This window comes from Ambystoma mexicanum, chromosome 4p (assembly GCF_040938575.1).
Source record: "Ambystoma mexicanum isolate Mex_15411 chromosome 4p, UKY_AmexF1_1, whole genome shotgun sequence".
Lineage (NCBI taxonomy): Eukaryota > Metazoa > Chordata > Amphibia > Caudata > Ambystomatidae > Ambystoma > Ambystoma mexicanum.
In genome coordinates this window covers 622,161,664-622,189,200 of record NC_090927.1, presented here as the reverse complement: position 1 = coordinate 622,189,200, position 27,537 = coordinate 622,161,664, and positions in this window count along the sequence as shown.

Here is a 27,537-nt window from a genome sequence, read left to right as displayed (position 1 = left end):
CATGAGTTGTCCTGCAGAATAGTGTAATGTCGGTGTCGGTGCAGATTCTCGTGAGTCTGCTAAACTGCTGTATCCTGTTGGACTGCTGCTGAAGCTGCTGTGTGCTACAGTCCTCTTTCTATCTCCATCATTTACTGAGGAGTGTGGTGCTTATAATCCCCCTGTACCTGGCGGAGCGGCGCAGAGTCGGTGCAGAGTCTCGTGAGTCTGCTAACCTGCTGTATCCTGTTGGACTGCTGCTGAAGCTGCTGTGTGCTACAGTCCTCTTTCTATCTCCATCATTTACTGAGGGGTGTGGTGCTTATAATCCCCCTGTACTCCGCGGAGCGGCGCGGAGTCGGAGCAGAGTCTCGTGAGTCTGCTAACCTGCTGTATCCTGTTGGACTGCTGCTGAAGCTGCTGTGTGCTACAGTCCTCTTTCTATCTCCATCATTTACTGAGGGGTGTGGTGCTTATAATCCCCCTGTACTCCGCGGAGCGGCGCAGAGTCGGTGCAGAGTCTCGTGAGTCTGCTAACCTGCTGTATCCTGTTGGACTGCTGCTGAAGCTGCTGTGTGCTACAGTCCTCTTTCTATCTCCATCATTTACTGAAGGGTGTGGTGCTTATAATCCCCCTGTACTCCAGGGAGCGGCGCAGAGTCGGTGCAGAGTCTTGTGAGTCTGCTAACCTGCTGTATCCTGTTGGACTGCTGCTGAAGCTGCTGTGTGCTACAGTCCTCTTTCTATCTCCATCATTTACTGAAGGGTGTGGTGCTTATAATCCCCCTGTACTCCACGGAGCGGCGCGGAGTCGGTGCAGAGTCTCGTGAGTCTGCTAACCTGCTGTATCCTGTTGGACTGCTGCTGAAGCTGCTGTGTGCTACAGCCCTCTTTCTATCTCCATCATTTACTGAGGGCTGTGGTGCTTATAATCCCCCTGTACTCCGCGGAGCGGCGCACAGTCGGTGCAGAGTCTCGTGAGTCTGCTAATCTGCTGTATCCTGTTGGACTGCTGCTGAAGCTGCTGTGTGCTGCAGTCCTCTTTCTATCTCCATCATTTACTGAGGGGTGTGGTGCTTATAATCCCCCTGTACTCCGCAGAGCGGCGCGGAGTCGGTGCAGAGTCTCGTGAGTCTGCTAACCTGCTGTATCCTGTTGGACTGCTGCTGAAGCTGCTGTATGCTACAGTCCTCTTTCTATCATCCATCATTTACTGAGGGGTGTGGTGCTTATGATCCCCCTGTACTCCGCGGAGCGGCGCAGAGTCAGTGCAGAGTCTCGTGAGTCTCTGGAGGCTCTCGAGGCTCTGAAAGTGCAATTTTCATGGATCGAGGAAAAACATCAAAAGTGCCATCAAGAATCATACACCATCCACTTACCCGCTTGCAGTTGAAACGCGCGGAAGAAGGACCCGAAGCGAACTCACCTGTGTGCCAGAATCGCTTTGCCACAACAGCCGGGAATAACCAAGTAAGGAAATACAAACTTAGTTCCTCCCCGACCACGCGCATAATCTTGCTTCCGCGCGTGCCCATGGAAAAATCATGCGCTAGCTATTCCCGAACCGTGCCTGTCGCTGCTACCCTCTTGAATGCCTATTATTCTGAATCAGACTGCAACCTCTCCCCCGATAGACTAATGATCTCAAAAGAAATAGGAACTGCACCTAAAAGATCTGGTTACGGGGAGAATGAGGGTGGGCTCTTTTATAATAAGGAAGGGAGGGAAGGGAATGGCGTTTCGCCTGGTTCCATGTACACGAATACAGAGTATTCCCCAGGGAGTGGTGCTCTTGCGATGGTCGAGCCGACAGCAGCAAGCAAGTTAGTCATCCCTGAGGGGGACCAGCCCTCATGTATACGGTCTGCTGACTTGGCTGAGCCCCTGTGCCTACTGGTAGCTTGCTAGCTGCCGACACGCAGGAATCAGTAAACCGCAAAACACAAAGACTAACCTCTGAAGTCACCGGTGCTTGGCTTGAAAGCACCTTTGAACCTGCTCTTCCATCTTCTCGTGTGAGAAGTCCCCCTCTGTTCCATCAGCCTAAAGACTCCCCATTTCTTCCAACTGCACCTGTCTTCTCGCCTCCTTGCGAAATACTAGCGAAAGAGGATGAAGGAGTCTGTGCCACCGAAGTCTCGAAAAGCATTATGTCAGTAAATCTGACAGAAGGAGATGAACGAGGCTCAAGGGATGCTAAAGACACCCATGATCCTGCTAACTTTGCTGAACCTAAAGACCGAAACATGAATCACGATGAAAAGCGCAACTCCTTGGCCATAGTTAACAAGCTACTAATGGACCTAACAGAAATGAACAGTTCCATAAATGCCAAATCAGCATCAAATGACACTGAATTTAACAGCAAACCTACTACCATTGAGTCCTGCATAGAAATACAAGCTCACAAAGAGCCTGCTGGTAACAAACTATCTAGTATCTCATGGCCGAGGGGCCTTAGAAAAAGAAGACGAGTTGACTCCAGCGAATCTCTTTCGATACCATGTTCTCAAAGCAGAAAGCAGCAGCGTGGAACTCCTATGATTCAAACTTCACCAGTGTCGTCTAGGTGTCACAAGAAAGTTAACACAAGACTATCCATGTCTTCAAGCGAAGATGAGAGGACTGATCTTTCATCGTTGGACGAGTTGATGTATGACTCACCTATTAGACATCAGCAACCCAAAGAAAAATCTCGCAATCACAGAAAATCTGCCACTCAAATATTGAGAGAGGTTAAGCTGCAGAACATTGTGAAAGAGGCCTTAAATGATCTCAGACCGTTCGTTTTGTTGTCACTTACTATAGCTATAGCCCCAATGCTCAAGCTTTATGAGCAAATCAACGACAATTTAAAAGATCTAACCACACTTGCAGCACTTTCAAACTCTAAACTTGCAGCCGCAGAATTATCCCACAATGGAGGAAACATCAAAGTGCTTGAATACATCCAAAGATTTGAAGCTTTAACAAAGGATTTAGCGGATCAAAAACGCACTAACATCGACGAGAAACGCTTACTATCTGAAATAACAAAAGAAGCGTTAAGCTTATTGAAACAAACACAAATACTCAAGAGATCGGACCTTGAGTCCTACTCAGCCCCACGGACCGTTGAGTCTAATTTACAAATTGCGGTTGATTCATCAATTGCTCAGAACCGCAGTGTCTTTCAAATTGATGATCCTAGAAAGTCATCAAGATCAACTCTCCCGCTCTCGACAATGAACGGTCAAGAGGTGATAATTGCATCTAGGCACCTGACAAAGCAGACTAATATGATTACTCTCCAACAGGCTCCTCAAAGCGATGAAAAATCTGCTAATGAAACTAGTAGCCTTCCGGCCGTGGTTCTGCCAGGAGTGCCATTGGAAACACCTGTGACTGATCCAGATACCGATATTGGTAATCGTCTGCCCGATGCAAATATCGCATCACCTCCCATTGACCAGCCAGAAAATTCAATGAAAATTCCTCTAACTGCTTCAACTGCTTCTATTGGAAATAGTCTGTCTGATGCAAATAACTCATTACCATCCACTTCAGCTAATGTAGAGGGAATCATTAGCAACCCAGAACAAAAAGAAAGCATTTGCCCCGGCAAAAGAGACAAAACATACAAAATATTCCAGAAATTAGAAACCGCTGACACAAATAAAGCGCAAGAAAAAAAACAAAGAACCAAAAATGCAAACGAAAATGTAACAACACAGGCTCAAGGAAATTTCTAAGGAACCTAAAATCAGTCAATGTATTTGTCAATACAGAGAAAGCAAACAAATTACCTAAAAAGACCAACACATTAGTCAAGCAAAATGACACTGCCGTATCTGAACCCACAATTCAGCTTGATGAAAGCGCTGAAATTGATGAGCAAGAACTCTTGAACTTATCAGTCTATGAAGACAGGACAAGCGCTGAAATGGACGATGAAGAGCTTGCACTTAACAATGCATGTACCGATGCATCAACAAAATCAGATCAGCAAATCGCCCTGATCGGAGCAGCCCCCGCATCTAGCGGCCGAGTCTGCGTACTAATACGCCTGCCTCCTGAAGTCATTCCTCTGGCACCCGTTGAAAAATATAACAAATTTGAAACTATGGCAGAAAAAAGAAGACGCTTGGGTGTCCGGAACGAAGCCTTAAAAGTTGCAAATGAAAACAGTATAGATGGCTGGAAGCAGCACAATAAAATGCAGACAGAATCATTGACGAAAACAAAAATCAATAAGGCTGATACGGCCAGTCTGAGCCACCTTATCTCGAGTGATGCCAAAATACTTGCAACAACAAATCAAGAAAGTAAAAATCGAGGAAGACCGTCTCAGAACTTCTTCTCAAATAAAGACAAATTGGGAAAGCCTGCGAAGTATAAGTTAATCTTGGAAAGAATTTTGGACACAAAAGATGGCTTAACTCTGAATCGAAATAATGTCCTTAGACTTCTACATCATGTCCCAGGACTACGGTCAATAGAGTCCAATGACATTCAAACAGTGGATTTCTTCAATGACCACGAGAATGACAAAGTCCGATTACATATAAACTCCAGACTAATCTGTGATTTACTTTTAAATGCAGTCCCTTTCTTGTTGTCCTTGGGTTTTGATATCCATGAGGAAACTGCAAATAAAGACGCTGTACTGTGTCTTACAAAGTTGGAGGAAGTAAGGGACACCAATTCAACTCTAATACACGAGGCCATCTTTGAAAGCGCTGTCAGTTCAAAACACTCCAATAGAGAATCCAACGTGACAGATAGCAAAAAATCGGAAAATAGCACTGAACAACATAGCCCTCCCCAAGAAAACTTCAACATGGAGGATATGATTAAAATCACGATTTTGGGCACCTCTTCAGATGAAAGTGAGGAAAACCGCAATTTACAAAACTTGGACGGCAACAACATTCCGAACAACTGGAATTGGCTTGCGGGCGTCCTGGCAGGGCAAACTAGTTAATGCCACCAAGGGCGTTCTAGCCCACATATGAATGTCCTCTTATGGAACACTCGAGGATTTACCCATTTGTTTAATGAATCTAAAAAAAGCCCACTGAATCAAACAGTAATATGCCTTCAGGAAACATGGTTGACTCAATGCCCAATGTCTGATGACTATGATATAGTCATGAATCCAGCCATAGCGAGAAAAAAGGGTCGTCCGTCTGCTGGCCTAAAAACGATGGTGGAAAAAATTTGGGATGGAAAGTAAAAAGCACCATTAATCATACACCATACATTCAACAAACAATTGTTGAAGCAACATCTATGGCCCACGGAAAACATACTCAGCTTAACATACTCAATCTCTACTGGCACCATAAAGAAGCTGGCACATATAAATTCATGAACACAGTATTGGACCTAATTGATGCCATCAACAGTGAGCAACAGGTCCCCAACATAATTTGCTGTGGTGATTTGAATTTGTCATGCATAAGGGATGTGAAAGAGTCTACTACATCGGCTACAGCGCAAAAATTGGCAGCGAAATGGTGCCTGGCTATGCAAGAAAGAAACATAACAATGGCTAATGGTAACATGTGCAGAGATATTCCTGCACAAAAGACCTGGAAAAACAAAAGCTCAACATCTACCATAGACTACTTTTTAATCTCAGAAAACCTAAGTCAACAAGCGGTGGCATTGACAATATCAGAAGACTTAAACAGTGACCATAGTAAATTAATACTTACTTTGCTCGCGCCGACTATAGAGAAAGCAAACAAGTGGAGGAATCAAGTTGAAGTTGAGCCTAATAGAACTCGCCTGAAAATAAGGCCGTATGAGGTAAAGTTGGTCACTGAAACATATCATAACCTCATAACTAACTTAACAGATTCCAGCCTTGAATATACCGCCGTTCTAAAACAGTTTATGACTGTCCAAAATCGTTCAAAAAGACCAGACTTCATACCTAAACACTGTTATAATCACGAAATTGCAACGAGAAAGAGGCAACTACGTAAAGAACTAAGACAACATGCACAACTTGAATCCGAACAGCGACAGCACGCAAAAAAGACATCAAAGCAACAATATAGAAATTGGCTAATTTCGCATAAATCCATTCAATATCAACAGAACAGCAAAGCCATGCTAGCTTGCTAAGCAACAAGAACTCAGATGACTTTTGGAAACTAATAAATAACATGAACTGTCAACAAAGTGCAATCCAAACAAATATTGTGCCTCAAGCTGAATGGCTCACACACTTTGATTCGGTCTACAAAAAAACCACTATTGAACCCAATCTACCGCAGCTCACTGAATGGGATCTAAAATTCGACAAGGAGAGCATAGCTCAGAGTATCCAACGAGCATCATCCTCAAGAGCCCCGCTCCCGATGGACTAACCAATTTCTTAATAAAACAAAATCCAGAAGATTGGTCTGAATTCCTCATGCTATTGTTCACAAGGATTGCGGAGGAAGCCAGCATACCATCCAGCTGGAAATCGGCAATTGTAATTCCCATCTTCAAGAAGGGAAATAGAGCAGATCCTAAGAACTATAGGCCCATAGCATTATTAGATGTCCTCGGCAAAATATTTGCTATCCAGTTACAAAAACAACTAATGGAATGGATTGAATTAACAAAACACCTGGACTTCCGACAAACTGGTCTTGTCCGAGGCATCGGTTGTGGCCTAAATCTGCTAATATTGAATATATTGAAAACGGATGCTATAAGAACAAACAAGAAAATGTATCTCGCATTCGTGGATTTATCCCAAGCGTTTGATAGCATCGACAGGGAATTACTATGGAAAAAAATGGTGAATTGTCCTCTCAGTCTACTCCTGGCTATCAAAGCCCTACACACTGATACAGTAATAAGGGTGAGGCTGAATCAACAGGGTCTTCTTTCTGACCCAATAAAAACCTGCAGATGAGTCAAACAGGGATGCCCACTTACATCTATAATATTTAATCTGTTCATCTCAGACCTGGAGGATGCATACATGAATATAAATGCCTTTGCCCCAAAAATTCACGCAAATGAAGTAAACTGGCTTTTGTATGCGGATGATCTACTCCTATTAGATCGAACACCCATAGGACTACAACGGAAACTGTTCATACTCAATCAATATGTCGCTCAAAACGATCTGACTGTGAATTCCAAAAAATCAGAAATTTTAACCTTGCAAAATCTTCAATAAAATAAAAAGAGCATGGGAATGAAAAAGTTTGAATGGAGAATTGGGAAAGAGTCAATAAAAGGCGTTGACCGGACACTGTACCTTGGCATGTGTATTAGCTCGAGCATAAACGACTTTCCTTGGGTCCCGAAAGCAAAAGATAAATGTAAACAACTAACAGCCCAAGCCTGCATACTGAACAGGAAATTTGGTAAACACTCCATAAAACCTGTTATGGATTTTTATAAAATGAAATTCATTCTGGCCATAACACATGGAGCAAACAGTGCCCTGGATGTCCGGACACCTTATGATCATCGTTAGAACATCATTTCTGGTCCAAAGTTTTGCGTCTTCCAATGGGTGTACATAGTGCATGCATAAGGTATGAGCTAAGTCTCCTGTCCATCAATGCAATAATAACGTGGACTACGCTAAATGAGTACAGAAAGATAACCATTGAACCAAACGCTCCACAATATCACATCTTATCTAACGCGCACACAGGCAGCACAGATAGTGTTCTGTGTCAATGGATAAGACTTTGTGAAAACATCTTAAGTGACTTAAGCACCAATAGAGAGTTACTCCATGTGAATCCCACCAAAGTAAAATCGTTATTATGGCATCAAGATTGGATTGACACATGTGACACACGAGGAACTCACAGAATCATGAGAACATGTCCAAGTGAAGCAAGAAAAATAAACGATCCACAAGCTTACCTGCTCAAATTCCCAGACCCTGCTCGTAGACTCCTTTATATGAAATATTGCTTGAATCAATTTCCAACAAGAGAGACGTTAGCGATTCGGCAAAAGGATGGAGCTCCATCGGTGATCTGTCGTCTATGTGGAGAAGAAAATGAAACATTAAAACACCTCACACTACACTGCACGCAACTGCGACAGGAACGCACTACTCACTTGGGAAAGTTCATCGTGGCAAGACCAACAATGTCCGCTGAGGACTGGTGGGCTTTGATGCATCAAGACGTCGAGCGCAGCTTAACAATTGAATTGACTTTCCTTTTAGAAAAAATTGATCTAAAGCTGGAAAAATACGAAAACGATATTGAAGTCGTCATAAGTTCTGCTTGAACTTTGGACAGTCAACTCTATCTAAACTGCAAAGTTTCCATGCATCGTGTTGTGGTCTTTCCTGTTGCTTTACTTAAGTGTTGCTTGATTTCCATTTTTCCTTTCCTTTTTCGCTTTTGAAGCTCCATCCGTGGATCTTTCCTCAAGAATGATTTCTTTTGTGAACTCTGTGATTTTTCATACATTTTTACATAATTTTTAAAGGTTTGTAACAAACCAATAAAAAAAATGTATAGTTACCCATTTTTTCCGATTTTTTCACTGTTCAATGCACAATTCCATTCCATCCTTTAAAAGAGTTCTAAAAGGAAACCCTGGCCAAAACGTTACTGGATTAGTTCAAGTACGCTCCCTCTCTCAGTTCAATTCAGGGAAAACATTTACACCTCTCCACTTTAAAAAATCACCTGCTGCAACCAAACTAAGCTGTCAAGGTATTGTTGGTGAGCGGCACGGAAGCCCACGAAGATGTCCAGTTAGGCCTTGCTACTTTCTTTGACCGCACATTGGGAGAACCCAACTCCACCATCAAATGAAACAGGGCTTTTTCCTTAATCCCCTCCTCCCTTCATTCCTGCCATGCTGGCTACTCCCCTGGGGGATAGTGTGTAGTGTGTGTTTGTGTGTGGTATGCATATGAAATCATAGGTGAGTAATGCCATGAAAGGATATCTCCATCACCCTGCCGTTATTATAGTTCATCATTTTCTAAACTAAACACTGAACTTACATCAATGGAAAAAAACATTCTCTGGGCTAGGAGGTTAAGGTCATAAACCTGAAGTGCCTGGCTGTCTTCCAAGCAACTGGGCATGGGAAGGTGATGGTTGATGTGGTGGATACGATCTACATGTGTGGGTGAGCGCTTCTGTGAATGTATGCTTTTGAAGATAGGTGTGTGAGTTAGCAATGCAATTGTGTGGCTAGATTCTTCAGTCCAATGGTTTTCATTTGCATTCATTTAAGAATTTGGATGCCAAACTACTGTCAATGGGTCCTTTCTCATGCATGTATTTTTGTTGTCTTAAAGGTTTCTCGTAACACTCTGACTGACCTGCATACTATGAAGTGGCCTGCAGTGGTCAGGTATAATATACAATTGAGATACAACATGATCGATAATGGGTGCAATTAATTCCATATAATTTTGAAAAGTTGGACCCCTGCTCCCAGATATTTGTGAACTGAGTCAGCTATAAAACAGCTATAGATCATGTAAACAAAATACGATTAGGAAAAGAAGGCTTTCGAACTGTCAATGTATATGCAGCCTCTGATGTTTTCTGTGTGGTTACAGCATGGGCAAAGATGGTTGCCCCAACAAGTTGGATTATACTGCCCATTGCTATTACTGTTGTGTTTGGCATGTTCTCATTCTGTTTCTGATAGCCATGTACTCATTCTGGTGCTGCTATGAAAGGATAATCTATATTTATAATATATGTATGTTATTTTAAATTGTTCGTAGCATTGAACTTAGCCATGTTAATTATTTGGAAGAATGTAAAGGCGAACAAAAGAAACTGAACGAGATAATTTTACAAATGAAGCAGACAGAATATGCATAAAGCACTCGTGTTTTTGTTCTGAGTACTAATATAATGGTTAAAGTGCATGTACCAACACTAAACACACTGACGTACACTAATGATAAAGCTGGGCGTTCAGATATAGGGGTACAATGAGACTGGGGAGATGTTAAGAATGGGCACAAAATAGGGAAAAGAAAGATGGGATACAGAAAATGCAGTGTGAGGTCTTCCACAATGCAATAGTTGGTAATGGGGGGAGGGCAGTAACTGGAGGGAGATGAAAGTCTCTGGTGCAAGTGTTCATTGGTGATGTTGATCTGTGCTTCTGTGCACCTCCAAGGGTTATTCAGTTGAACAGGAGATTTTTCTTTGTAGTTTCTCATTTAGAAAGAATCCCATAACATTACATTCAGATGAATATGTTCTGGCGGGAGATACCGCAATTTATTTGGGAGCGCGGCCAGATGAAATTTTACAATAACGATCATTGATGACTTACAGTAACTATAGCATTGAAACACTTTACAGACAAATTATGTACTGCACACATGATCAATGTGTATTGCGCACCAAGCTCCATTGGAATGTTCTACCCCCACCCTCAAAGCCATCTCTTTGGTGGAACTCTGCAAAATGCGTCTCAAATTCCACCTTTGTAAATGTGTAAATAATGGCATCAGTCTGTCAATGTAAGAAACAACATGTCCTTTGGTGTCTGGCCCTAGTATATGTTCCCATTCGTACCTCTTCGCCACTCGACATATGTCACTCAATCCCACACTGCTCTTATCTAAAGGCCCCTTCCCTTAGGACTGCCTCCACTCTATGTTATTGCTTCCTTTGAAAGTAATTTCTACTTGACATGTGACTCTATTCTTCAATAAATACAAATACAAATGTATTTTTAAAACATGAAAAGAATGTCCCCTCACGTCTAACATACATTGTTTTCTATGATAGACTACTGGGTACATTATTGTCAGCAATTTGTTTCCTAGTGTACAGAAGAGTAGGACCCAGTCTGCATTTTTAACAGGCCCACTGACCTATGTGCTAATCTACTGGATCCAGTTTTAACACTGGATGCACTGGCATAGACTGGCTCAGTGCCACTTTATTTCGAGTTATTCCTGTCAACAACAGTGGCAATGTTTTCCGCTTGATTTTATCGCTATTAACCTAATCTGCCCTTTGCACACTAATGAGCACATTTTAAAGAATGTCTTTATTTAAACGATGACTTTGAAGTCTGTGACACTTCTAATAGCATTACATTTGGCTACACTTTCCATAGATTAATCTATGGTTATATCAGTCACACCACTCCCTCAAACTGTCTCCACCAGTACTCAATTGAAACTCAAGGCATTCACCATTGAACTTCAACGCACTGAGTGGTACTTGTCAACTGGATGTCCACATGTCACTTAATCAATAATTGTAGTGTTGAAGCTCGTTGTTGTGTTCATTTAGGAATGGGACACCTGCTGACGTTTTGCTTTGAAATCAAAGCAGAGCATTCCAGCTTTAAAATTAAAGCAGAGCAAGTCTCCAAAGTGGTGGTGTATACCAGTCCTGCCCCAACCTTGAGATTGTTTAGCCAGATATCAAACTGTGTATCACCAAGTGGGCAGATGTGCCAAATTCAAAGACACCATGGAAAGCAATATCACGCAAGGAAGAGATCCCATCTTATCAATGACATCACAGGAAGAGATTAGACGTGACATTTGACACCAACTTCATTGCATGGAGTGATGTCATGGGACCTTATACACCAATTACTTCATAGTAAGCGAATTGAGTTTGGAAATTAGGTTTACTTTTTTTTTAAAGAAAAGAAAAACACAATAAAATAATACCAAACACTTGACTCAAATGAAAACGTAACACTTACACACATCTTAATGTGGCGTTAACACCCGATCCAGCTGGCTGGATCAGTGTTACCGGCCCAGCGCCAGAGTTAAAAGCCTGAAAGAAGCAAAGGCGTCCGGCATTCAAAGAAGGCCCTGGGCCGATAACACCCAATACGTCCGGCTGGATAAGGTGTTAAGGCCATTAGCACCCCGGGTTACCAAAGCGGCAACCTGGGTGCTAAAAAGTGTTTTACTTAATACAACGGGACGCAGACAGCATCCCATTGTACAAGGGAAAATCCTTTACCAACATGGCCCCCAAGAAAAGGGAGCACCTATTCCCTTTCCATGGCAAGTGCCGCCAGTTTCACAATATGGTAAGTCTGGGGGGGAATCAAAATAAAAAAGGGGCAGGGGTTTTGGGAGGGATGGCAGCGGGGGAGCCGGCCATTAGGCAGCTTGGAACGCAGGCTTACAGTGGTGGTTCAAGCCCACGTTCCTAGCCACCTGATTGGCTGGCTCTCCCCTGCCAGGTGCTAATGATGCATAACTGACGTCAACAGTTTAAATGTGACAAATTTATCACCAAAAGTGGAAACTAATCATAGAAATCAAATAACTGCATTTTTAGATGTCCAATCTTAAAGTAACAAGATACATTTTACACAGATGACTTGATAGTAACATTTCGAACCTCATATTCCCCACAAAGAGAAACAGAAGCAAACACAATCCCAACGCTAGACTCAGTAGACTTGCACTTGAGTAAGCCTGCACCAGCATAACAATGATTTCCTACAAGCATAGCAATGATTTCCTACAAGCATAAAGGGTCTCATTATAAGTAGGGTGGTACAGTAAAAATGCAGTATTTATACCATTGCGGCTGCATTACTGCACCGTCCAACTATGAATTTGGCAAAGAGGTGGAGGAATCACCTCCAGCTAAGAGATGCCACCACCAATTTCGGAAGAATTACCACCAGCGGTACTTCATCGGAAATCCCCCATGGAGTCCAGTGGACTCCAAATTAATGGTGACAAACACTGCCTACCACCACTTGTAATCTGACAGTAATATCGCCGGACCTAGTGGCAGTAACAGTAATTCCATTTACCGCTGAGATACCACCAAACTTGTAATGAGGCTCAAAACACAGTTATTCTGTGAAGCTCATAATTTGGGATATTCTTTTTCATGAGGAACTGTTCAGACCAACATGTTCAGGTGGTAATGAAAATGGTAAGAGGTTTTAAGGAAACTAGCATACTCCAAACAACAAACACTGTATACCAATGTCTATATGGTGTACATGGGTACAAAACAACATGTACACGTCTACACTTTTGAACTTTCTGAGCACTACAAAGAGCACTGATTATTGTAGTTGGTAGTTGCCATTGTTCTCAATATCTGCTCCAAGTGGTGAGTCAGACTGGCCAGTCCATCAATAAATTTGATCTTGATTTTATGTTCTTTATTCATAAGAAAGACTGCTCGCAGGAGCATGTGCTTCTAGAGGTGAATGCACCAACGTGCATGATTCAATAGATATGGGCAAGCGTTCCATATGACATATTGACTATAAAATGTCAGTAGGTCATGTTCAATAAAATCAATGTTCAAGTCGCTATTCTGAAGGTCAATTAAAACTTTTTGGAACATGTCAGGAGCATCTGTGGCATGCGCTCCAAGTGGATCTGTAAACAGCTGGTCGTGAAGGTTTTAATTACATCAATCACTGACGAGAATCCTGCAAGAATGGCTGCCCTTCTAAACCAACAAACTTGGCAGGGTTCCATGTGATAATATCGCCGCAAAAATATTGCCATACAAAAATTTCGCCATATTTTTGCGGCAATATTACCCCATGGAACCTGCGGGCGATACCCCTGCAACCCCCATATATTTTAAAAGGGAGCGAGGGACACCTCCGCAACCTCCCCATCCATTTACCCCATAAATTATCCCCACCAAAAATATCGCCTATGGCCGTTCCCGACGACCATATGTACGGCAATATTTTTGGTGGCGATATACCCTTGGCAGAAGTAAAAAACATCATCACGAGCTTAGCAAGAAATGCTTGCCACTGTCCATGCTTAAGCTCCTCGTCCATTTGAATCTAAATAAAGAAAACACCTTTTCAAACACCGATTTATCCGCACGCCTTTAAAGTTGATTGTTTTGTGAAGTGTTAACTGCAGTCACTTTGTGCTCCACATGGAAGGGGGGGAGGAGGTAGATTATTCACGAACACTTCAATTCCAGAAGAAAAAGGAGGGGTGTTACATACAGACAAATAGACACATGTTTCATAAGAACAGGATGCCATAAGTGCAATGCAGGGTTCCAAAATTCCCGGGGAGCAAGGTGTGAGGCGACCAGTACATGAAAACATGCTGTTCAATAGGCAGACCATGGTATCAACTTGCCAGCTTTGGCATAAGGTGTAGGTAGTGGACCAGGAGGTTTGGCCACTAGCTTGATTGAGGCCTTATACCCTGTTTCAGGGGAAAAGGAGAGGTTGAAATGGGTCTTCGTTTTTTTGTAGAACAGTACCTGATTGTCCAGTGCCCCTGGAAGACAGAGAGATTGTTCAGCAGAGAAGCTTCACCTTTGTTTAAGAGCTTCTTTTTCCAGCACCATGTGGGCCTAACGGAGAGGGAAGATGCTGACTTAAGGACTCTGGCGGGCAGTGTTTTTGTGAGTGATTTATTTATTTATAGAGCGCTTTACACCAAGCGCTGAGGGAGCCTGGCAGGAGTGACTCCCCAGTAGGCCTGGTGGTAGTTTTGATTGCTAGTTTCTTTTCTACAGGGAGCCATTCAAGGGAGGTGGAGGCAGGGGTGGTACAATCCATCAGTTTCATACCCAGGATCAACCAAGCAGACTTTCTGGCAGTATATTGAACCTTTACAAAGACACAAGTATGACATTTACATCAGTGTTTGTTTAGGAATACCAGGGCCCTCCATGTTGTATGACATGTTAGGGTATGTCAGAATGTGTTTCATCATGTGGAGAAGGTGGTGTGATTTCTTAGTAGTGTATCCCATTGAATTCAATGCCCCGATATTCTGATAATGAGCATAACGCAGATGCTGCTCCCATGGTGCTCAGCCAAAAGAAGGGCAGGAACTGTTTTAGATGTGTTAAAGCATTCGTTGACTGTTGCCAATTATCCAGTCATTGAGGCAGCACAGACAGCATTGCATGGAAGATGCCCCACAGTGAAAGCGATCTTGGTGTCAGTATAGGACTGAAAGGATGATTAGAAGGCAGCAATGAGTTCAGCCAAGTTGTTTTTATTTCTTATCGATCAAACCTAGCTGAAGAGGAGCAGAGCGCTTTACAGTAGGAAGTTGTCATCACTGGGCTTGACATATCGTACAGTAGTTCAGTACTGTTGGTGGAGGGAGAGAGGGATTGCTATTCATCTGGCAGGTATTGTTGCAAGAGCCATGTTTTTAGTGTTTGGCAGAAACTGGAGGTTGGGGGGAGCATTTGAGTCTCTGCTGGGATTCCGTTCCTGATGGTTGTGGCAGGAGAAGGACTGTTTGCAAGTTCTCTACGGGTGTTTTTAGACTTTTAACTTTTGATATTTTGTGACGTGCAAGAGACTCCAGAGGTGTGGAATTTAACTTCCAAGTATATTAGTGTTCCATATGGGTCTGGTTTGTAGGTGATATAAGCAATTTGAAATATAATACTGGTGGGGAGGGTAGCCGGTAAAGCTTGCGCGGTGTTAGAAAGATACTGTTAAATTTGCATCCACCTGTAAGGAGGTGGTTTTCAGAGTGCTGGGCTTCCCTGTGAGGGGGCAGGTGTGAGAATCGAAGCCCAGCTGGTAGTTAATTTCCCCCGATGTGTGAGATCACAAGGTCTCATGTGGAAGTCATGTGGGGGGGTGAAGGCTTTAATTTTGCAGAGTGTAGATCTGTAGGCACATGTTTGCACCTTTCTGGCTATGTGCCATTGTAGGAGAAGGTGACTGTAAACAATAAAGCAATGAAGGCCAGGAATATGGCTGAGTTTGACAGTTGAGGGGTGAACCCTTCCAGGTTTGTGTTACTCAGCCATTGTTAAAAAAAGTTGTTGTTTGTTGCAGGCAGTGGAGTAGCTTTGCTTAAAATGTTGGGGGGGACATGACAACTGAAGGAAAGGGGTGGGATGAAGGGAGGGTGGGTGGTGGCTCTGGGGAATCGTTTTGGCCAAATTGTTAAAAAAAGGTGGTCGAATGGTAGATGTGACCGAATTCGGTCACCAATAGTTCGAATCCGAAGATACCGAACATGAAGAGTAGTGGTTGCAGGGATGGCCCCCTGAGCTCATTTTTGGTATTTTTGGCCTTGGCAGTTGCAGGGTTGTCACGCTTCCTCAGCATTGGTGGCAGGGGTCCCAATAAAAAAAGAAGAAAAGGGTCGCTGTAGCGACAGATCCGACCCATGTTAAAGGGATGAATCTGATGCTGCAGGTTACAGGAGAGGCAGCGGATGGAGAAAAGTTAAGTGGGGGGTCTATGGGTGTACTGGTGGTTTGAGAGGACATGGGTTTTGTTTTTTGTACCAAGGTAAAAACGTATTTGCAGCAATAATGACTACAATTAATTCTGTTGTGATTGTGTATGTCGGTCAAACAACCTAAATACCTGAGGGATAACACTAAACTACTACACCACAAGAGTCCATTGCTGATGCTCTGTTATAACTTTCATTAGACTTGTGGCTTATCTTTAAAATTCAATTAGGTCCCCACACATCTTCAGCCGGCCTGCCATGCACCCAGTGACACAACATAACATTCACAAACTTATTCCACTAGAACATACAAAAAATGCATTATTTATCATTCATTCAGACACAAAAGTCAACACACATGCTTGCACACACTCTCACTCACACACAAATGCACCCAGCACCTCCACTGACATACACTGTGTGCACACATTTATATGTACATTTACAATAACACATGGAAACAGTGGCGCAACGTCCATTGAGCAGACCAGACTTTATCACCCCCTGATACCTGAAATTTTGGGCTACGTTGACTTGACCTAGCTGAACTATAAAGCCATGGCCGAAAGGGCCAAATTCACTGCAATGTCAGTAATTTGCCTGATTTGTCCTTTCATTCAAAGGCAGAAACCATTGGTTAAGGCAGTGCAGTGGATGACCAAGTATATTTGGTATAGATGTTTAAATTTACTCCACGATCCAAGCATGGATGGCGATCAATAGCCATTGCCTCAACGGAGACAAAACAGAGATCATCATCCTGGCCCCCAGCGAAATCCTTTCCAAGCTCAGCCAAGACTACTCACACATAAACATTGACAACACCAACATAACTGTCTCCACTGCTGTGAAGACCCTACGAGTATACTTAGACGCTACTCTCTCCATGACGAGACAAGTCAACGCCATCTCCTCCTCCTCCGCACTGACCACCAAACTCATCTTCGCCATAAAACCCTATCTTACCACTCCCAACTGCCTCTCCATCGCTAGAGCCACCATCGGAGCCAGGCTAGACTATTGCAACGTCCTCTTAGCCGGCACTTCAACTAAAAATCTAAACAAGCTCCAAACAGTGCAAAACAATGTGCTTCGCGCTGCCCTGCACATCCCCAAATTCGACCATGTGTCGCACGCCAGAAGAAATGCTCACTGACTCCCAGTTAAAGAAAGAATTTACTTCAAAGTACTCTCCCTTACACACAAATGCATCAACCACACCGCTCCCTCCTACCCAGCAGAAACCATCATCAAGAAATCCTCACTTCGTCCTATAAGAACCCCCCATGACAACCAACTTCGAGTTCCCACCATAAGAAGAGCGAAAGCTGGAGGCATTGGCTTCCCACACATAGCACCTAAGCTCTGGAACAACCTCCCTAACTCTCTCAGAGCGGAACCCTCGCTGCATTCCTTTCGGAAATCCCTCAAAACCATGCTCTTCACATAACCACCTCCCACACCCCCCATCCGACATGAACAACACATATTCCCTGATGTCTTATGTATGTAACTAAAATATGATACTGTTAATCTAAATGCCTTGTAAACGTATTTTATCTAAAACATGATACCGCAAATCAAAATGCCTGTAAACTTAATAACCTTCCTTCTGTAACCAGTCAAATGCTTATATGTAACAGCGCCACGATGCCCACGGGCTGAGCGTGCACTTTAAAAATACGAATAAATAAATAAATAAATAAATGCCATTTATCTCCAAACTTGGGTTCTGCGCAGCACCTTATATGTCTACATGCTGATAGATTTTTTCTACAAGATTCTGACTGATTAAAATTAAGGTATGTTTTCCTGTGTTCAAATGGCTTTAAGCAGTGGAGTACCGAGCAGGAGAGTCACAAGGGGGCTGTCAAGCTGCCCCCCCCATAGCTCTTTTAAGAGCCTGACTGGGACATTTGTCATTGGGACACCTCTCCCATTCGGCACCTCAAAGAGGGTGCCCAAATCCAAAAGTATCCTGCTGACAGGACAATGTGTGCTGAGCAATTCCTGCTCAGCATGACATTGTCCTGGCAGCAGGACACCTTACCTGTTCCGAAGTGTAGAGGTGTCCCGTTGCCTGGACAATGTTCCAAGGAGCTCTGGGCAGCAGAGGGTCCTCGCGTTGCTCTGTATCAGAGTATTACAATGTGAGCCATTAGGCACTGATGGGAGAGAGGGGGGTACTATTAGCAAGGACTTTTGTCCCTTATGAAATGTGAATGGGAGGGAGTGATCAGAAGTGAGAAGGGTGCATAATGTTGCATGCTTTATGAAATAATGACTATGGCTTTAAAACCCATGGGGGATTTGTTAGGCTCACATTAATCTACATGATGCTATTGTGACATTACATGCAGAATGGGTAGAATAAAACTAAAACCATACTCCCATTGCTCAAGATATGTCTATGTCGATGTATATGGTGCATGGTTAGTTTACTATGAAAGGCTAGTTTATTATGTAATGTGGTTTGCTTCAAATGCATTGCTATAAATAATTATATTTTATATGTATTATATAATTAATAAGCACATGAAATGTAAAGCAAAACCTTAATAAATATCTATATCAACTAAGCCTGGAAAGATGTGCATGGTCGCGTAAATTGTCCACAACCCAGTTTCACCATTTAACCAAGTGTGTGATCCTGAGCAAATCATTTAATCATTGTGCCTTATATGCAGCTCTATAAGTGATTAATTCACTTCAAAGCTTATGTTAATAGAAGAGCCTAATGACTATAGAGTTGCTCCATATATATCAATAGTGTAATTTAGGTTTTTGCACCACAAAGTTATTTGTCACTTGGCTTATTTATGGCAACTTAACTAAAGTCACTTCCAAGGTGTCTCCAAGTATCAAAGACTGATGATGCGTCTTGCAATGTCCTTTCCTGTGAAGTCACTTCTGTTGGTGCTATTCTTATGTTAATTCGGAAGTTTGCATATATTTTGCCTCAGAGGACTTGGATAGAGCTCCCCAACAAACATACACAAACACAATAAATTTTCTTTTTTTTTAAAGTACCCCCATGTCTCATGTTACACTGACCTAACCTCTTCGCACGCACGCGCCTCCAGACAGAAACAAGGAAGCTGAATGAGCTTCCTAGTTCCTGTTGGTATGTCGCACGAACACGAAGCCGGAAAGCGATGCTCTGTGCCGCAGGCCCCCAGAAGTGCTGCTGCTTGCGTGACAGCACGGGCGCCAGGCCCTGCAACACCCAGTTCAGCACCCTGGCTGCTGACTTTGAGTCAGGCCAGCCAGGGTGAGGGACTGAGCCACGCAGGGCATCCCAGCGCTGAATGTGTTGCGGTGCAGCTGCCAGTCATCTCTGCATTATGTACTGAGACAGCGCAAGCCTTGCTGAGCACCCCAGCCAGGCTTGCGCTGTCCAATTACATAATTGATCATTGCGGCCCCCATGCTCTCCCTCCAAAAGTTGGGGGGGGACAAAAAGGCATGCCACAGAAGTTGGGGGGGACAAAACCCCCTGTCCCCCCCTATAATTACGCCCATGGTTGCAGGGACTAATTAGGACGAATCTGGTGGGGATTACTTTGAGGAAGAAGTTGTACATCCATGTTTTGATGGTTGCCAAGCATTCACATACCTTCAGGTACAGCTGAGTGTCATCGATATACTGATGGACAGCTATGTTGGGGTAATTTTGGATAGTTAGCAAGGGTTCTATTTATAGCTTGAGGATTATTGGAGAGAGGAAGGAACCTTGGGGGTGGTATACATGACTGGGAGCTGGTTGGATCTGAATGAGCCCAACTGTAAGGTCTGGTGTCTTCTGTATAAGTAGGACCCAAACCATTTAGAACAGTTCCAGGGAAGCCCAATCTGTCAGTGAGGAGGGTGAGGAGTGTTAGATGGTCAACAGTGTAGAAGGCATCTGAGTGGACTAAGAGGGCTGGCAGGTCTGTGTCACCAATGACATTGATTCGCAGCACATCATGCTTCACTCAGATGGTTGCAGTCTCAATGCTGCATTTGGAGTGGAAGCTGGACTGGTAATTGTCCAAGCTGGCTGATTTTGGCAAGTATTTGGGTCACAAGTTCTTTCTCAATAAGCTTCATATTGAAAGGGAGACGTGTGTTGGGTCTGTAGTTGACTAAGTCCTCTTGCTCAAGTGAGGATTTTTTGAGAAGGGGTCATACAAGACCTGTTTCCAACGTCTCCGGCAATGCACCTTTGCTGAGGGAGGCATTCACAATATTAAGTAGCATGTTGAGCAATGGGTTAGTGAGGTGTTTAGTGGAGGAGGCCGGGAGGATGTATTCTGTGCAAGCAATAGGGTTAAGGAAAGTGGGTCCGTCTAAGAATTTGTTAGGAGAGGGGGATGTTGGTGCAGGAGTGCCCAAGGTCAAGATGGATAGTGGGGATCTCTCTGGTTTTGAGGCATCGATGAGACCTCTGATGTTATCGATTTTGCTAATGAAGCAGGTGTTGATTCAATTGCAATTCTCTTGTGAAGCTGGAAACACAGGGACCGGTATGGACTCAGTTCAGTCAGCGTTTGTTTACTTTGAATAAAGATTCTCTCCTGTTTGAGGCTGCTTTAACCACTTAAGTGCTGAGGACAAGATGCCTCGTCCTTTTAAGCACTTGGGTTTGTGTGATTGCTGTAGCACAGCGATCACACAAACTTGAAATCCAACTCCTGGGCTATGTGAGGAAGAGGTTCTTCCTCACAGCCCGGGGGTGGGATTTCCTTCAGTTTCCCATCAGCGTGCGTAATATGCGCTGACGTGAGACTGAATGTAAATTTCACTGCTGCAGTCTTTTCCAGCTGCGGTGGTGAAATATAAGGTATGTACCTCCCTCGATCTCTGGCATTTCAATGTTGTTTTGAGGTAGGTGTTGTTCGAAAGGGGAGACTCTCCCCTTTCGAGTGACACCTTCCTTGAAGTATTGCTGGGTGCAGATCACTCGATCCATGTGCAGCAACACCAGTAGATCACCAGGTATCTAGTTTTGAAGTGGGGATTAAGGGGACTGCTTAGTATATTAGCGGCCCTCTGGCCTCCAATGCATGGGGCATTACGGTTTGCCCACCCTTGGGGCAGATGGGCACACTAATCTGTCAATATGCCCCTAGGGAGAAGCAAACCCAAAAAAACTAGGCCACCAGGGATTTTGTTTATTTGAAAGAGGAATGGTCCTCTCCCCCTGCTACCCTAAATGGTGACGGGTATGTTGTGTGGGTCTCCCTAGGGGCAGATTGGCAGTGCAATCTGCCCCTATGAAGGTTGATTTGTTTTTAATGGGGACGTGGGTCACTAGACCACCACGTTAGCTTGAATGAAAGGGGGATGGCCATCTCCCCCTCCTGTCCCAAGTGAATGGGGCATGTAATGTAGTCCTCTCTTGGGACAGATTGCTAATGTAATCAGGCAATAAGCCCTAGAAGGGGTAAATGTGTTTTTACTGGGGCATGTAGGTCACTAGACCACCAGGGATGGCTTGTATGAAAGGTGTGGGGGTGGCACTCTCCCCCTTCTGCCCCAAATAGCGTGTAATTTAGCCCTCCCTGTGGGTAGACTGGCCATGCAATCTGCCAATATGCCTCTAGTAAGGGACAAATGTGTTTGTACTGTGGGATAAGGGTCACTAGACAACCAGGGACGGCTTGAAAGAGGGTGCAGTGATAGGAGCGTGATAGTTAGGATTTGTTTTTGCTGGACTGACCACAGATAATGAATGTTTTTTGTTTCATTTACAGTTTTTATTTTCCGTTAGACGCATCTGCTTTGTTATGTACATCATTTTTTTTTATTCTACTGTTAGGGCCCGTTGTCAGTGGGGTGGGTGGGACTGGGGCTTGATTGTTGGTGGTGTGGGCAGGAGTGTTGCGGTATTTTGGTGGGCTGGGACACAATTTCAGGGTCAGGCCACAAATTGCCCCATGCCAGCAGAACATTGCTGTTTCCCTGTGCGGGCAATTTGGACATTTGGGCCACTATTTCAATAACCCTGGGAGGCATACATGGCCACTAGGATATCTGTAAAAGTATGTTCTGGGTGGTGGGGGTTTCCATATGGCCATTGCCCTCATCCGCATTTCCCATGAGTTTGCAGTTTCCCTTCCTTGGTGGCAGATCAATGGTGCGGAAATGTCTGCATATAGCTGTACTGCATTACAGGTTTTAAATCTGGGGAGGGATGAGGACCCTGTTGGGGATCCCTGGGACTGCCGCTGCACTTGGGGATGGTCGGCCCACATGGGAGACAGCTGCTCAAGGCCAGGGACATGACCCCCAACAATCCTGGAACTCTGGCTGGTCTGCATTAGAGCTTCTTCCTCTGGGAAAGGACAGGGACCCTGCCAGGACTCCCTGGAACCGCTGCTGGGCTTGGGGACGGTTAGCCAACGTGGGACAGAGCCACCCAAGGGCAGGGTCATAACCCCTGACCATCCTAGAGCTCTGGCTGGCCTGTGTTACAGCTTTTCCCTGCCAGGGAGCCCCGTCAATGTACCAATAGCTCCACGGAGGGAAAAGCTGTAACGCAGCCCAGCCAGAACTCCAGGATGGTTGGAGGTGATGACCCCAGCCTTGGGCATCCCTCTCCCATATGGGTCGACCGTCCCGAAGCACAAAGGAAGTCACAGGGAGCGCCCCCTTTGAATTTCCCCGGGTGTCTTCTTTTAAAAAATGTATGGGGTTCCCCATTTTCCTTGGTGACTGCAACACCCCATGCCCACATCTGTGGTTCGTCCACAACACCAAGTACCATAAGAATGTCCTCTTTCTAGGCCCTTTGGTTTACCAGTGGTTAAGCCTTTTTTTCTTTGTGCCCAGCTAAGTGCACCCATATATGTTAGGTACCGTTTTCATTGGGGCACATGTGGGAACGTGGGAAGGTAAGTGTGTTGTTGCTGGCATGTTTCAGTGGTTTTCTGGTGGCAAATGTCTGAAAATGGTGTTTTTTTCTCCACTTTTTGGAGTTTGCCAGGCCTTCTGGGTAATTCATCCTGGGCGATTGGTTAAAGTCATACCTCCTTAGATTCCCCAGCGTGTCTTCTTTTCAGAAATGTATGGGGTTCCCCGTTTTCCTTCATGGCTGCGACACCCCAGGCCTAAATCTGTGGTTCGTCCAAAACATGAAATACCATAAGAATGTCCACTTCCTAGGCCCTTTGGTGTATCAGTGGTTTAGACTTTTCCCTTTGCCCTCAGTTAAGTGCACTGACACATTCGGACAACTGTGGGAACATGGGAAGGTAGGACATGTGTTGTTGCGAGAGTGTTTCGGTGGTTGACTGGTGGCAAATGTCGGAATACTGTGTTTTTTTCTCCACTTTTTGGAGTTTGCCAGGTCTAGTGGGTAATACATTCTAGGCTGATTGGCAAAAATCAGACCCCTTTGGATTGCCCGAGTGTCTTCTTTTCAGAAATGTATGGGGTTCCCTGTTTTCCTTGGTGTCTGCAACACCCCTGGCTCAAATCTGTGGGTTGTCCAGACAGCAAAAGTAAGTCTTCCCCAAGGCGTTTGACGTACCAGTGGTTTAGCCTTTTCCCTTTGTGCCCAGGTAAATGCATCCACACATCTGAGGTACCGTTTCTGTTGGGACACCTGTGGGAATGTGGGAAGGCAGGGCATTTGTTGTTTCTGGCTGGTTTAAGTGGTTTCCTGGTGGGAAATGTCTGAACATTTGGATTTTCTATCCACTTTTTGGAGTTTTCCGGGTCTTGCGGGTAATACATTCTAAGGTGATTGGCGAAAGTCAGACTTCTTTGGATTCATCTGGGTGTCTTCTTTTCTGAAATGTATGGAGTTCCCCATTTTCCTTGGTGGCTGCGACACCCCCGGCCTAAATCTGTGGGTTGACCACAACATCAAATACCATAAGAATGTCTTCTTCCTGGGCCCTTTCGGGTACCAGTGGTTTAGCATTTTACCTTTGCGCTTAGGTCAGTGCACCCACACATCTGAGGTACCATTTTTGTCGGGACACCAGTGGGATCATGGGAAGGTAGAACATGTGTTGTTGCTGGCGTGTTTCAGTGTTTTCCTGATGGCAAATGTCTGAAAATTGAGTTTTTATCTCCACTTTTTGTAGTTTGCTGGGCCTTGTGGGTAAAGAATTCTGGGACCATTGGCGAAAATCTTACCTCTTTGGATTTCCCCGGGTGCCATCTATACAGAAATGTATGGGGTTCCCCATTTTCCCTGGAGGCTGCGATACTCCAGGGCCAAATCTGTGGGTTGTTCACAACACAAAATACCATAAGAATTTCTGCTTCCAATGCCCTTTGATGTTTAGTCTTTTCCCTTTGTGCCCAGGTAAGTTCACTGACACATGTGAGGTGCCGTTTATTTTGGCACACCTGTAGAAATGTGGGAAGGTAGGACATGTGTTGTTGCCATTGTGTTTGGGTGGTTTCCTGGTGGCAAATTTCTGAAACGTGTGTATTTTTCAGCAGTTTTTGGAGTTTGCTGGGCAGTGTGGGTAATAGATTCTAGGGCGATTGGCAAACGCCAGACCCCTTTATATTATCCTAGGTGTCTTCTTTTCAGAATTGTGTAGGGTTCCCCGTTTTCCTTGGTAGCTGCGACACCCCAGGCTCAAATCTATGGGTTGTCCATACGGCAAAACCCCGTCTTTCCCAAGGCGTTTGACGTACCAGTGGTTTGGCCTTTTCCCTTTGTGCCCAGGTAAATGCACCCACACATCTGAGGTACAGTTTTTGTTGGGACACCTCTGGGAATGTGGGAAGGCAGGACATGTGTTGTAGCTGGCGTGTTTAAGTGGTTTCCTGTGGGAAATGTCTGAACATTTTGATTTTTTGATCCACTTTTGGGAGTTTGCTGTGCCTAGTGGGTGATACATTTCAGGCCGTTTGCAAAAAGTCAGACCCCTTTGGATTCTCCCAGATGTCTTCTTGGTGGCCGAGACAGACACCCCAGGCTCAAATCTGTGGGTTGTGTAGATGGCAAAATCCAGTCTTCCCCAAGATGTTTGTCTTACCAGTGGTTTAGCCTTTTCCTTGTGTGCCCAGGTAAGTGCACCCACACATATGAGGTACCGTTTATATTGGGACACATGTGGGGACATGGTAATGTCGGACATGTGTTGTTGTCGGCATGTTTCAGTGGTTTCCTGGTAGCAAATGTCCGAAAATTGAGTTTTTTCTCAACTTTTAGGAGTTTGCCGGGCCTTCTGGGTAATAAATACTAGGGCGATTGGCAAAAGTCATATCTCTTTGGATACCTTTGGGTGTCTTCTTTTCAGAAATGTATGGGGCTCCCTGTTTTCCTTGGTGGTTGCGACACCCCGTCCCAGATCTGTGGGTTGTCTACAACACCAAATACCATAAGGATGTCCTCTTGCTAAGCCCTTTGGTGTACTAGAGGTTCAGCCTTTTCCCTTTGCACCCAGGTAAGTGCACCCACACATGCAAAGTACTATTTTTGTCAGGACACATGTGAGAACTCGGGAAGGTAGGACATGTGTTGTTGCTGGCGTGTTTTGGTGGTTTTCTGGTGGCAAATGTCTGAAATGTGTGTTTTTTTCTACACTTTTTGGAGTTTGCTCAGCCCTATGGGTAATAAATTCTAGGCCGATTGGCAACATTGACATACCTTTGTATTCCCTCAGGTTTCTTCTTTTCAGAAATGTATGGATTTCCCAATTTTCCTTGGTGGCTGCGACACCACAGGCTCAAATCAGTGTGTTGTCCAGACAGCTAAATCCAGTCTTCCCCAAGGCGTTTGACGTACCAGTGGTTTAGCCTTTTTCCTTTGTGCCTAGGTAAGTGCACCCACACATCTGAGGCACTGTTTCTGTCGGGGCAACTCTGGGAATGTGGAAAGGCAGAACATGTGTTGTTGCCCGTGTGTTTCGGTGGTTTTCTGGTGGCAAATGTCTGAGCATTTTTTGTTTTTCATTCACTATTTGGAGTTTGCTGGGTCTTGTCGGCAATAAATTCTAGGGCGATTGGTAAAAGTCAGGCCTCTTTGAGTTCCCCCTCGCGTCTTCTTTTCAGAAATGTATGGGGTGCCCCATATTCGTTGGTGGTTGGAACAGCCCCGGCCCAAATCTGTCAGTTGTCTAGAAGGCCAAACCAGTCTTCCCCAGGGCATCTGATGTACCAGTGGTTTAGCCTATTCTCTTTTCCCCCCGGTCAGTGCACCAACACATGTGAGGTACCGTTTTCCTCGGGGCACATGTGGGATGGTAGGATATTTGTTGTTTTCTCTTGGTTTTCAGAACGTTTGCACACATTTCCTGCTGCACTTCCTTATGCAGCTCTTTCATTTCACAAATGTGATCTACATTCAGTCGCTGCTTTAGGCATACTGCGCTTTTGTAACCTGCACAAGTCACCTATCATTCAAAAGGTCTGCCTATGCTCTGTCAGAAAATGGATGCTCACCATTTTGCGCCACATTTGTTTTCCTTATTTTCAAATGTTAGGTATGTCTGTTTAGTCAACCAGCATAAAATTCTTGTGTACCATGGCTCTGTTTTTGGCTTGTGGTATTGTTTGTTTTGTGAAACATTACCAAAAATGTGTGATTTCCTAACTAGAATAGTCAGGAGAATGTAGCTGTGCATTTCTTTTCTCAATATTGACAGAAGCCATTACCTTACCAGTCCAAACTTTTCCAGCACATACTTTTTTCACTCACTTTTCAAATTTTTCCCCAAATTATAGAAATGTTAGGTAAATAGTTGTTGCCTGCAAATCACCCCTTCCTGAGCTTAGAATTTGGTTTACCTTTCAGAAATGTATGCCTTTCTGGGTTCCCATCGAGATTTCCTATCTTCCTCTTCCATTCTTTCCAAGCAAGTCATATTGAAAAAAAGGGAAAAATTGCCTACTTCTCACAAAACTGATGGTAACTATGAGAAACCAAAAGGTGTCTCAACCACTAGTGCCTGGGGATATGTCATTCAGGTGGCCAGGACACAGCAATCCCTTTTGGATCCAATTCCTGGGGTGGATCAATGTGGGGGGATCACGTGGGTGAGGGGTTTTCGGGTAGTTGGAGTGGGACACCTGATTGAAAGACGCAGTATCCCCTTCCCTGTAGCACCTTTACCCCAGCCTACCAGATCGCATATGTAGGGGCTCCCCGCCCCCCTTTCCTACAGAAACCATTTCACACAGACAGTCCCTCTGGGAGAAAACAGACTTACACCCGAGCAGTATACCTGACGTCTTACAATACCATGGTCAGGCAAAGTCAGGCAATTACTGACCATCACGCACACTTGGCTTCCATTAAGCTTTACCACATGGATAAAAGGTGGAGTGGCAAATCACACGAGGAAACAGCAGTATCGAGATGGCATCTGAACGAGGGATGAAAGACTTTGAACCATGAGGGATCCGGCAAGAAACCGTTACTTCCATGAGACTTCAAGATTGGACAGTTT